At 42.0% G+C, this 14,144-nt stretch overlaps 1 protein-coding gene across 1 annotated transcript in view; it reads left to right on the plus strand.

The window, feature by feature from the left end:
• The window catches only part of LOC141141157 (uncharacterized), a 156,543-nt gene that overhangs the window by 93,470 nt on the left and 48,929 nt on the right, over window positions 1-14,144 (plus strand). The window lies entirely within an intron of this gene.

Below are 14,144 nucleotides of genomic sequence, written 5' to 3' on the forward strand. Positions count from 1 at the left end.
ATACCCGTTGGTGCTTCTGGCGCCCTCTGTTGGGGAACAATCCCCCCTGGTGCCCCTACTGGGGAAAAGGTACACACGGCCCGCCCGACCTGGACCAGGAGCGAGCACATACCTTAGTGTGCATGTGGCTACATGTCCCCTCATCTACCCCCTCGCCGCCTGAATGCTTTTAAATGGATGCATTAATATACACACTCTCCCAAGCAATACCACAGGACATACCTCTGTTTATGCTGATTCCAATAAGATACCCCTGAAGAAGAGTGTATCTCAAAACACGTCGGGTACTCCCCATATGTGTAATCCATATGCACCGGAGTTCTTTGATTGTGTATCTATGCATATTGTATTGCAATTTCTCTGTCTGTATTACGCATTCCTGTAAACCCCCCCCTTTTTTGTTTTGTAATCCTGTTACATTTACCCTGTGTACTACAGACCTCCTTAGGTCTACATCCTTAATAAACACCTAATTTCATTCAATACTTATACTCCTCATATTCTTCATTACTCCCGAGTAGGTTCTCCTTTTAAAGTCCCGCAAGAGGAACAATTTTCCATTTGCCCCCAGTTACATGGCCTATGAGCAATCAGTACATGAAATGATTGGTTAAACCCATAAAGGCTTTTTTCACCACTACTTTCCTACCACATTTCAAACTTACAAATGCATTATTATAAAGATTGGGTGTCATTTAGTGTAATATAACACTTTTGGTACTTAAAGCGGATCTGCAATCATTTTTTCAACTCTCCATCTATTAAATCTTCTGCTCTTAACTTTGGATAGTAAAATATTTTTTTCTTCCAGTAAATACCTTATACAGCCCACTGCCTGCTTCTTGCCTGGTCATTAGCCTAGGCTTATGATATCATGCACAGCTCTCTCTCGCTCACTCCCATGAGAGTTTGCCAGGAGGGGGGGTGAGTTATAAGTGGGCCAATGAGAGCTGCAGAGCTGGAGGTGTGTCTCTGTGTCTGTGTAAATCCAGTGTTATGGCAAGACGAAAGCCACGTATAGCCAGCTCAAAGAGGAATATTGGAGTGCAGCTAAAGAGGAGAAGGTGCCCTGAAGCAGAGCCTATGCCTATCAAATAAAAAATATATCAGAATTAGTATCTTAAATGTCTGTATGAAAATATAATATAATATATGTCCTGTGGAGGACAGGGGGTAAATACAGCCATCTAAATAAAACTCACTTTTTGAGAAAAAAATCCAAAGTAAATTTCAAGCTCACAGTTGGGGAAAGGTTAAACACTCCCAAGTGGGTAAAGGATTTTCAAGTGCAGTTGCCTTCTGAAAGAAACCAGATATAGAAATAGATGTGTACTATGGTACAAAGAGCACTGAAGACCAGGGGTGGACTGACCACTCGAGCACTGCCCGAGGGCCCCATGCCACTAAGGGGCCCCATCAGGGTTGCCAGCCTCAATAAAACCAGGGACAGTATGTAAAAATCTGTGTTTTTTAAAAAAATCCCAAGATTATAGCTGCCCCGCCTCTACAGTACCTTTTCAGTGTGTGTATGTGTATACTGTGTGTGTATATTGTGTGTCTGTGTGTGTATACTGTATGTGTGTGTGTGTGTATATACTGTGTGGCCCCATAATCTATTGCCTGGGGGCCCCATAATCTCCTATTGCCTGGGGGGCCCATAATCTCCTATTGCCCGGGGGCCCCATAATCTTCTTCTATTACCCGGGGGCCCCATAATCTCCTATTGCTCGGGGGCCCCATGAGTTGTCAGTCCGCCCCTGCTGAAGACTATCCATAATATGAGAAAGAGAGAAGGCCAGCAAAGGGAACAGGGGAGCCATCTCTCAAGTACCCAAACTTAACCAAAACTCCCATACTGTGCAAAAGAGGGAAACTAACCTCATATATTTAGCATATACAGTAAATGTCTCCCTGCTTTTAGCACAAAGGCAAAGGACATACCCTTGTCATGCCCCCAGTTACATGGCCTATGAGCAATTAGTACATGAAATGATTGGTTAAACCCATAAATGTTTTTTTCACCACTACTTTCCTACCACATTTCAAACTTACAAATGCATTATTATAAAGATTGGGTGACGTTTAGTGTAGTATAACACTTTTGTTACTTAAAGCGGATCTGCAATCATTTTTTCAACTCTCCATCTATTAAATCTTCTGCCCTTAACTTTGGATAGTAAAATATTTTTTTCTGCGAGTAAATACCTTATACAGCCCACTGCCTGCTTCTTGCCTGGTCATTAGCCTAGGCTTATGATATCATGCACAGCTCTCTCTCGCTCCCTCTCGTGAGAGTTTGCCAGGAAGGGAGGGGGGATGAGTTATAAGAGGGCCAATGAGAGCTGTGTCTCTGTGTAAATCAAGGAAGTGTACACGTTCTGACTCAACTACAAGGCAATAACTTTATCTTCAGCTTCATATAGGGCTTACATGACCTGGTGATCTTTTTATCCCTTGCATCAATTCAGACAGCTTAACTCAATGAATAAACTCACTGTACGGAGAAATAGACGATGATCCTTTCGAATGTTCTGTTTAATGATGGATATTCAAAGGTAGAAAAACATTGGTGTTGTAAGCTACATGTAAAGATGTTACAGCATGAGGTATACTGAGCACAATGAATCAGAGAGGAAGGGGAGGGGAATATACAGAACTACCGTGGGAGAGAGAGAGTTCAGTTAGACAGAGGGAACAAATGTTAAAGACACAGGGCATAATAAACACTCCCCGTATGAAATTTTTAGATTTCATAACCATAACTAATATATATATATATATATATATTTAATAAGTCCAATACTGTGAAATGTCCTGGAACCTGTAATGAAAAACATACAACAAGCAAGCATAAACAGAAGTCCGACGTATGACGTCTTCAAAGAATTCCAAAGTTCAGAGTAGAATCTGTAGATAGCAGCAATGTACTCCCCGCCGTGTCAACAGCACAGCTAGTCCTTGCATAAGTCACTCACCTGGCAAAAGGAGTACTAACTCTGTAATTGGTCGAGTAAAGGTTCGTGTCGATCCTCCATTGGTTACCTTGACTTCTACCTTCCGGACCTTGTTATCGTCACTTAACTTAACTATAACTTATAACACTTCCTTGTTTTTTAGAAGGATGACATCTCCAACCTTAAGATTAGGCTTAGATGTTTGCCATTTGTTATGACCTTGAAGGTGATGAAAATACTCCTTCCTCCAAACACATTGGCTAGATCAGGGGTATGCAATTAGCGGACCTCCAGATGTTGCAGAACTACAAGTCCCATGAGGCATAACAAGACTGACAGCCACAAGCATGACACGCAGAGGCAGAGGCATGATGGGACTTGTAGTTTTGCAACAGCTGGAGGTCTGCTAATTGCATATGCCTGGGCTAGATGCTGCACCTGCTTCCATTGACGCCTGTAAATATCCTTGGGTTCGATCTCACCTGAAGATATCACAGCAGTCCCAATCTTTTGAGTAAGAAGTGAAGCTGCAGTAAGGATCACTGGAGCATCAGGATCTGAAGATACCGGCACTAAAGGTCTTGCATTCACTATGGCAGACACTTCAGCGAGAAAGGTAGACAAAGTATCATGGGTAGGGATGGACACCCTGGTTCGCATCCAGAACATGCGAACGGACTGAAGGTTCAGTATGTTAGAGACAACAAAATCATGGAAATTGTCAACTGTAGAGGTGTAAGCATGTGTCAGAGGTGCTGACACATGCTTACACCCCTACAGTTGACAACTATCCTCTGAAGATGACCCAGTGAGGGTCAAAACGCATCAGTTTTCCAATTTCCATGATTTTGTTGTCTCTAACTTACTGTACTGTACATTGTTCCCAACCACGGGCATTGTCCGCTGTGATTTTTATATTGTACTCCAGTTCATGTCCTGACTCAAAGGTCAGAACTCATCTGTTTTATACCATTTTTTTTATCAATAAAATTAACTTTTTGACTATCTATAGTGTATTTTATTGGCTGCTTTAAAGCCCTGTTAGGGGGTTTTTCGTAGTATTTTTCATATCATAAAACATTCTCATTATTAGCAACTTATATCTTCCTTCTTAATTTTGTCTAGCACAGTCTATCCATACCACTTACCAGCTGCTTTGATTGATCAATCAGTATTGATCCTCTCAGCGTCCCGGGTTTCTTATCATTATACCTTGTTTTTGGTGAGTATTGAGGACTCTTTTGTCACCTCTCTTCTTATTATAGTTAATTGAGCTTTTTCAGCCTTATATATGTGTATTTCCAAATCTACTTTCAAGGTTTTTTATCAAGCCCCCTGCAGTTACATTAAGGCAGTGAGGAACGACCCCCACCTTGGAGGTGGTCCATCCAGCCCCTTGGGGTCCAGTGGGTATGTTGCTTTGATCCTTGATTGATGTTAATTACAACCTTGTTGGGACCCACTGGCTGGGTGACATTGAATTTGTCTAGTCCCCCTGCATGCGTGTTAGTAGCTTGCACAACGCTGTTTTTCATTATAATCAATATATTTTGCTATACTAATATGAGATTTTCTTTTTATAGAATTACAACCTGCTATATCCCCTGAGGAAGCCAATGTATTGGCGAAACTAGTAGGGACTACCTGGTTGATTCTCCCCATTCACTGGTTGTAAACACCTGCCTATGCTCCAATATGTAACTTATATTTTGTATGAAATGTATCCCCCTTTTTTTAATGATATTTGTAATAAACTGAATTAATTTTAGTATTTGTACTGTTGTATTTTGGCACTGTAATAATCCCATTATCCAGTCCACTGTTTCTATCTCGTAAGACATTAATGAACTTGTCACTGGTAAGTTGATAGAGCTTATTTGAGGCTGAAAGTTGTTTGATGGCGCCCTCTAGTGTCAGTAGTTCACATTCAACAGACACCGTATTAGATTCAGAAACAATCTTCTCCTAAAATAGTTTCAAGCTATTAAACAATCTTAATTCTCCATTACTTTCCAAGTTGGTTTGACTAAGCGTTTGGGTAACTCAGTTGGCTCAAGATCTTGTGCTGGAGTCGCTGTGTGTTCGCCATTCAGAGCTGTGGTAACTCCTGGCAGATAATGGCTGAGTGATAAGCAGGCAGAATCTATGTGCTGTAATATGACACCATGCAGGCTGGACTCAGGTTATGAAGCTTCCACATGCTGCTATCTCATTCTTTCTTGCAATGAGAGCAGTAAATCTTGTCTGTATCAGTACTATTATGCAGAAATCTTGTAATTAGGCTGTGAAACTCTGTTTTTCTACTGTTCTGACTCAACTACAAGCCAATAACTTTATCTTCAGCTTCATATAGGGCTTACATGACCTGGTGATCTATTTATCCCTTGTATCAATTCATACAGCTTAACTCAACGAATAAACTCACTGTATGGAGAAATAGACGATGGTCCTTTCGAATGTTCTGTTTAATAATGGATATTCATAGGTAGAAAAACGTTGGTGTTGTAAGCCACATGTAAAGATGTTACAGCATGAGGTATACTGAGCACAATGAATCAGAGAGAGGAAGGGGAGGGGGATGTACAGAACTATGGTGGGAGAGAGAGTTCAGTTAGACAGAGGGAACAAATCTTAAAGACACAGAGTATAATAAATCACATAGTGCAACACAATAGTACAGGCAGCAGCTTCAGCTACCCACAGTTAAAATGGCTGCAGCCAGACTCAATGGAGGGAGATTTCTGCAGCATATTTGGCAAGTACAGAATCACAGTATATATAAAATAATATGCAAAGTGGTTGGAGGGAAGCTTCAGAATGGCAAAGATGTTTTTAAATAGTACATTTTGTAATGAAGAGCTATACATCAGGCCACAAAGATGGACAACTAAGAGGAAAGAGGGATTTGGTGCCAAAAAAGGCACAGTCATTCCAAATAAATGAATTGTTGAGAGCTATAAAAACCGGATATCATACTACCATGCTCATGGAATCAACAAGTGTTAAAAGCCTTATATTCCATTATACTGTATATCATAAGTGGAATGATTATAGGGGGTACTTAGGCATGACAATACGTGATGGCATAAACCCTAACTCATTTTTTTTTTTGGTTTGGGCAGAGTGGGGGACAGATAACATTTCTGCCAAGTTTATTTCTGTCTGTAAACCCATCAGGGAGATATCTTTCCCTTTCTGTCCCTGGGACACATGTACAAGAAATGGCAGGTGTGGGCATCATCAATGCAGCAATGCCTGGACAGCAATAAGAACATTGTCAGGGGTCCCAACCTTTCCTGATTTTAGTAAAGCTTTTTGTCTCCATTGCAGAGATTTTGCATCACCTTCTATGTTGGGTCTATAGTTTGGAAAACACTCTAAACCCCTACACACACGATAGGACTTTGTACAAACTTTCCCTTGGATTTTTGTACAAAGGGCGTTGGCCATAAGTTTGTCTTGCATACAGACGGCAGGACTTTTCCAGCCAACTTTCACTAAATCACGTGGTTTTTCAGCTCTTTACCACCACCCTTTGGTCAACTTCTGTATTGTTGTCTGATGTTGTGTCAATCTCGCCACTTTTATCGCCGAGATTGACACCTTGCGAGCCTGGTTCACACTGGTGCGGGGATCCGACTTGGATCCCCGCCAATGCCAGGCACTGTGTTTGGTATGAATCTTGAGGGGGAACTCCACACCAAATTTTAAATAAAAAAACGGCATGGGTTCCGCTCCAGGGGCATACCAGGCCCTTAGATCTGGTATAGATTTTAAGGGAAACCCCCTAGGCCGAAAAAACAGAGTGGGGGTCCCCCCCAAAATCCATACCAGACCCTTATCCGAGCACACAGCCCAGCCGGTCAGGAAAGGGGGTGGGGATGAGCGAGCGCCCCCCCTACTGAGCCATACCAGGCCGCATGCCCTCAACATGGGGGGGAGGGGGCGCCCTGCGCCCCCCCAAAGCACCTTGTCCCCATGTTGATGAGGACAAGGGCCTCTTCCCGACAACCCTGGCCGTTAGTTGTCGGGGTCTGCGGGCGAGGGGCTTATCAGAATCCGGGAGCCCCCTTTAATAAGGGGGCCCCCAGATCCTGGCCCCCAACCCTTTGTGAATGAGTATGGGGTACATCGTACCCCTACCCATTCCCCTAGGGAAAAAAGGGGGTCATAGGATGACATAACCACACCCCCTTATGACCTCACAGTCCCAGCATGCCCTGGGACTGTGATGTCATAGGGGGACGGGGTCACTGCCTCTATAAGTCATAGCAGAGCGCACAGACAGCATTACAGCCAGAGAGAGCATTGTGTCAACCTCTCTGAAAGAGAAGAGGGAAGAAGACGATCCAGATGTTCGGGCCACCGCTAGCAAAAGAGCGGCAGAAGATAGCGGAGGAGCCGGCAGAAGATCCAGGCACCGGGAGAAGATGCCGGAGAGACCCACGGAGTTGGAAGAAAACCCCCGGAGCTGCCTAATAAATTACTTGAAAAACCTGTGTACTGTGTTTTTTTCTTGACACTTTTGTGTACGATGTACCCCATATTCATTCACAAAGGGTGGGGGGCCGGGATCTGGGGGCCCCCTTATTAAAGGTGGCTCCCGGATTCCGATAAGCCCCTCGCCCGCAGACCCCGACAGCCAACGGCCAGGATTGTCGGGAAGAGGCCCTTGTCCTCATCAACATGGGGACAAGGTGCTTTGGGGTGGGGGGGCTGCAGGGTGCCCCCTCCCCCAAAGCACCCACCCCCCATGTTGAGGGCATGCGGCCTGGTACGGCTCAGGAGGGGGGGAGCTCGCTCGCCCCCACCACCTTTCCTGACTGGCCGGGCTACATGCTCGCATAAGGGTCTGGTATGGATTCTGGGGGGCCCCCACGCTGTTTTTTTTGGCGTAGGGGGTTCCACTTAAAATCCATACCAGACCTAAGGGTCTGGTATGCCCCCAGAGGGGAATTCCCTCTCGCGCTCGCCTCAATAGGAAAATGTGTTTTTCCTATTGCAGCCAGCGCGAGATGTACAGTACCCTGTCGCCAAGAACCAGCGCGATGGCTTCATGCTGGAAACATTCTCGCGGCCGTGTACTGTAGTTTGTACAAAAGTCCGATGCTTTTGTGTACACACGATCAGACTTTGCTCCATCAGACTTTTGTTGCTGGAAAGTCCGATGGAAACAGAAAAAGTTTGTCCGATGGAGCGTACACACAGTCGGATGTTGCTCCAAAACAGCTAATTTGCATGTTTGCTGTCAAAAAGTCCGATCGTGTGTACGGGCCTTGAGAATGTAAGGTGCTAGAAGATTTCTAACCTTCACATAAATACATAATTTGTATCCTGATTGCAGTTTGGATGTCATGTGGTTTTACAAAGGTATTGTATCTCTGTGTTCAGCCTCTTGTACTTTTGGGTCACTATACAAACTTCTGGTAAGCTATGGGTACAATTACACCTTTGTTTATACATTCCATAGCATGCACTGTATACAGAACAGATTTTAAAATAATAATTCACAGTAGACCTTGCTGTGAACTGATATGAAAGGTGAGTGTTTATAGATATGATTATGCAGCATTCACGCGACACTTTTTTGCAAACCATTGCATCACACTTTTTACGTTTTGTAATACATGTGGGTAGGGCTTCCCTGGATTGAGGGCTTTAGCTGCACTGTAGGATGTATAAATGCAATCCAAAGTCCATTGTCCATTACTTCATCTGATGGTCGAGTGAGGACAAGGACTGCAATACAATCCTTATTTAAAAGGTAAGAAGGAGACGGGAAACAAGGCATTTCGTTTGTATGGAGTTAAAATCATTGTGAGAAGTTTATCTGAGGTGCACAAGTCTTGGGCAGAGCATCTGAAAGTTAGAGCTTTTGAATAAATAAAGTTAATAATTGGCATTTTTTTAAAATAAATTTGCATGTCAATGTAAATTTAGTGTAAGGGATTTGGCATTTCTTTTGATCTGCAGATAAATAAGTAGAGTAAATATAAAATTAACAATGTTACTTTGCACCTCTCTATCTCATGTCTGAACAGTTTTTATAAACATTTGAACGGCAGCAGCGGGAATAGCTACGCTAGTTCATGATGGAGGGTAAAACTAATTCTAACACCTGAACACAGTTTTGCAACTTTTTTAACAGAAATTTTTTTATTGTTGTACAAGTTAACAAAAGGGAAACAGTATAAAAGCGGTTACAGACAGTGACACTGTACATAGTTAAGATATACAGGTGGGTATACAGAAAAGTAAAATTGTGAACAGGTTAAATTCTAACAAGCTTGCTGGTATGCAATCAGGACAGAGGAAGTAGTCCACCAATCACAATCTTTGCAGTATACTATGAGCTGATAAAGGGGGGGGGGGAGCTGGGAAGGGGGAGGGGGGAAGCTTGGACGGAGAAGATCCTCTTTGAGCAGTAGAGTGCTACTCCGCAGCATAGGACACATCACATAACAATACAATGTACTGCTAGGGATGAAACCTTGTGGTAAAGCAAATTGTATGACATTACAATGCACTTCAAGAGATGGAACCTTGTGCGTCTATCCATTGTGACCAAACTTTGTCAAATTTTTGGGGGCAGTTCCTGCTTTTGTAAGTCAATTTATATAGTGGAAGCACAGAGTTAATCGTTGCTACCCAGGATCTGAGAGTCTCCCTCCTAGCGTAATATAGAGCGTAGAATAGAAATAGCTTTACGTGTCTGGAGGCCACAACATGCTCTAGCCCAGTAGTGCCAGGGTTGGATCTAGACCAACAGTTTTGCAACTTTGACATGTGTTAGTAATACAGTTCATATGATTGCAACTACTTGGTGTATCCAGGTGAATTATACCTTGTTTTTGTTTCAGGATAAATTGGACTTTCATTTGGTGGTAAATGGTAATGGATATCTCAAAATTTTTTTATTATTATTATCAAAGGAAAACTGCCACATAATCTTTGAAAAAAAATGTAGCTGTATATTTCTTACTATTTGCATACATTACTGCCAAAAAACAACCCATAATATTCTCCTGCTCCTGATGATCATGGTGATACCACATCTGTGTATAGTATTTGTTCTTTGTACCTGTAGTAGGGCCCAGAAAAAATAATGCCCATTTTTCTTTTTTCTTATCCTACCTAAAACACATTGGGGTTGATTTACTAAAGGCAAATAGAATGTGCACTTTGCAAAGTGCAGGTGCACTCTACGGGTGCAGTTGCTCCAGAGCTTAGTAAATTAAGTAAAACTTCACTTTGCAAAGAATACCCAATCACGTGCAACGAAATTAAAAAAAAAAAAAAAAAAAAAAAAAAAAACAGCATTTTTGCTTGCACATGATTGGATGATGGAAGTCAACAGAGTTTCTGCTCATTTACTAAGCTCTGGAGCAATTGCTCTTGCAGAGCGCAACTGCACTTTGCACAGTTCAGAGTCTATTTGCCTATAGTAAATCAACCCAAATGACTCTGACACTGATGTTAATTTAAAAAAACTTTTTTTTAAACCTACCTAAAATACACTGATCCTGGCCTTTCACCCTTACCTTTTACTCTGACCATGAGCTTTGATCCTAACCTTGACCATAACCCTGACAGTCAAACCCTGATCTAACAATTTTTTCTTTATTTATGAATCTCTTTTCGTGCATACTTCTTCTTTTTTTTTTTTTTTTAAGTGTTTATTTAGTTATAAAAGGTGTATACATAAAGTTAGAGCGTTTCGGACACAGCCGATACAGGAACAGAAGGAACGTAACAAAAATATTTCAATCTCGTTAGAGAGATATGAAGTAGATATAGCTTGTCAAACATAATAACCAATATGTTGGTGTAGTTAAAGTACACATACTGTACCTAAGGGTAGGTATTTCCCTAACAGAGCGTGTTGAACAAATAAAAACCAACACAAAAAAAACCCAGAAAGAACTAAGCTGATTATAGTGTTTATAATTGTCGTTTTGTTACTCTTTTGCTGATGTGGAATTCTACTTCTCAGTACAGATGCCCGAAGTGTATATATTTGCTCGTATTGTTCGATAGGGTTATAATACCGGTAATAGAGTGGGGTTCTTCATAATGGCTAGAAGAGGTTTCAAAGGGGTGAGTGGCTTCCTCAACAGTCCTTACAGGGGGTAACAAGAAGGAAAGAAGTAAGGTTCAGAGTTCTAAATTACATTTCTATCAGCTCTTTTTTGTGAGTGGTTAAGCCATAAGTTTGGTATATTCATCAGTAGTGATAAAGTGTTGCCAGCATGACCAGATTTTCCTGAATTTGGAAGGGGGATCATTCGCTTGATGAATGAGTTCTTCCATTTCTGAAGTTTTCTGAATACATCTAACCCATTCTGATATGAGCGGAGGGTCTGAGGAGTGCCATTTGGCAGGTATGCACATATTTGCTGCTTTTACCATGTGTATGACCAGCGAGCGTAAGTAAACTGCTTTCAAAATTGTAGAATGGTGTAGAAGAAACTGGGATGGTGAGTAGTCTAGGGTGAGAGTGGTGAGAGTGGTGATTTGGTTTGTGAGTCTGTGTACTTCTTTCCAAAATGGTTGTATGAGAGGGCATGACCACCAGTTGTGAAGAAGCGATCCCAATTCCTTGGCACAGCGCCAGCATTGGGGAGGATGATTGCGCAGTATTTTATGTAGTCTGAGTGGGGTCTTGTACCATCTGGAGAATATTTTGAACTAATTTTTTTGTGTAAAGACGTTACCGTCCCTTTATGGATGTATGTGTAGATATTTTCCCATTCTATCTCTTAGAGATCAATGGATAGGTCTTGCTCCCATTTGTGACTAGCTAGATTCGATTTGGGGTTCTAATCCGCAAATAACAGAGCATTTGTGTCGGATCGTGCACACTTCTTTGTTTACATTTTTCTCCTCTAGCAAGGAGAAAAAGATACATTGTATCTTTTTCTCCATTCAAGAGGAGAGAAAAACACAAGGGCGGGCTTTACAGTGATTTATCACAGAGATAAGGTGATTGAGAATCAGGCCTCCCAGTTCCCGATCTTTAATACAGGACCCTTGCAGTGGCCAGCCTAGAATATTTGCTGGGAGTGTGCTGGCTCCTCTTCCTATAGTGACACACCTACAAGCTCAATCCCGAGCCCACAGCACAGCCCTGGATCTAAATCAGGCTCATGAAAGTATAAGGGGGGCTGGGGAGAGGCTGCAGAGAACGCATTAAGGTAAAAAAACTTCTACAACTACAACCACTTTAAAGTAAAAAAGGTACAGTGTTTGTATCGCCCCCTTACCTTCAATAGATGCACACAGCCCAGCTTGGGTGTGAGCCTGCAGGTATGCCATAATAGGAAGTGGCTTTTTTGTGGTGGCATACCAAGTAAAGAAGGAGCCCGGAGTGCTGACGGGGGGACCCAAGAAGAGGAGGTTCAGGACCACTCTGTGCAAAACCATTGCACAGAGCAGGTAAGTATAACATGTTTATTATTTTAATTATTATTTTTTTTCAATATTTTTATTAAAGTATTTCACAAGAAGGTATACACAAGTTGTAACAAAGCATATTGCTCACCATTGAAATACATATCGAATTTGACAGGAGATCAAACATTATTATTATTATTATAATTATATTATTATATATGTTATTTTATTTTATAAAGTAAGCTTTACATTCCTTTTAAACAGCAATTCCTGCTTGTCATTTTGGGGAGGGAAAACAGAAGAACATGGCATACTACACACAGCTTATCCCATCACCCCTCTGTAATGGAGATAAACTGTTTGTCCAGATTGGGTGGTCAACCATGGTTTCCTTAAATACAGTGGAGCTGTGAGCTTAGCTACATAGGGAAAAGGAAATGTGTTACTTGCAGGATTACTAGGTGAAAATAAATAGAAAAAAGTCTGGAAAAAGACAATTATTTCATCCACACAATAAAATTACTGCAGCATAACTGCTCCATGCAGATCATAAACATATTAAAGATACTAGCTGCATATAGTAAGCTCCCTACAAACGGGATATTTGTAAAGGGTGTTGCCAGCACATCAGATTTCTTGTAGGTTTTAAAAGCTAAATCCTGCCTAGGTGGGACTGGCGTAAATACGGAGTATTATGTAAAGTCTAAGCAAACAATTATTCTTGGCCTTCCAAATCCTTTGTGACAACTACAGGCCTGGATTCTTTGTGATCATTAATTCCCTATAACATGCAGAGTTGTCAAATTACAGAGATATTATCCATGTCAGACAACAGTCTGGTCTCACTACATTCATATACAGTATTTCACAAAAGTGAGTACATCCCTCATATTTTTATATAATTTTTTTTATATTATATCCCTCATATAGCCCCAATATTTTATTATCTCTTTTCATGTGACAACACTGAAGAAATTACACTTTGCTATAATGTAAAGTAGTGAGTGTATAGCTTGTATAACAGTGTAAAGTTGCTGTCCCCTCAAAACTCAACACTCAGCCATTAATGTCTAAAATGCTGGCAACAAAAGTGAGTACACCCCTAAGTGAAAATACCCAAATTGAGCCCAGAGTGTCAATATTTTGTGTGGCCACCATTATTTTCCAGCACTACCTTAACCCTCTTGGGCATGAAGTTCACCAGAGTTTCACAGGTTGCCACTGGAGTCCTCTTCCACTCCTCCGTGATGACATCACAGAGCTAGTGGATGTTAGAGACCTTGCGCTCCTCCACCTTCTGTTTGAGGATGCCCCACAAATGCCCAATAGGGTTTAGGTCTGGAGACATGCTTGGCCAGTCCATCACCTTTACCCTCAGCTTCTTTAGCAAGGCAGTGGTCATCTTGGAGGTGTGTTTGGGGTCATTATCATGTTGGAATACTGCCCTGCAGCCCAGTCTCTGAAGGGAGGGGATCATGCTTGGCTTTAGTATGTCACAGTACATGTTGGCATTCATGGTTCCCTCAATGAACTGTAGCTCCCCAGTGTCGGCAGCACTCATGTAGCCCCAGACCATGACACTCCCACCACCATGCTTGACTGTAGGCAAGACAAACTTGTCTTTGTACTCCTCACCTGGTTGCCACACACACGCTTAACACCATCTGAACCAAATAAGTTTATCTTGGTGCTAGTAATCCATGTCCTTAGTTTGCTTGTCTTCAGCAAACTGTTTGCAGGCTTTCTTGTGCATCATCTTTAGAAGAGGCTTCCTTCTGGGATGACAGCCATGCAGAC

The sequence above is a fragment of the Aquarana catesbeiana genome, linkage group LG04, assembly GCF_042186555.1.
Source record: "Aquarana catesbeiana isolate 2022-GZ linkage group LG04, ASM4218655v1, whole genome shotgun sequence".
Lineage (NCBI taxonomy): Eukaryota > Metazoa > Chordata > Amphibia > Anura > Ranidae > Aquarana > Aquarana catesbeiana.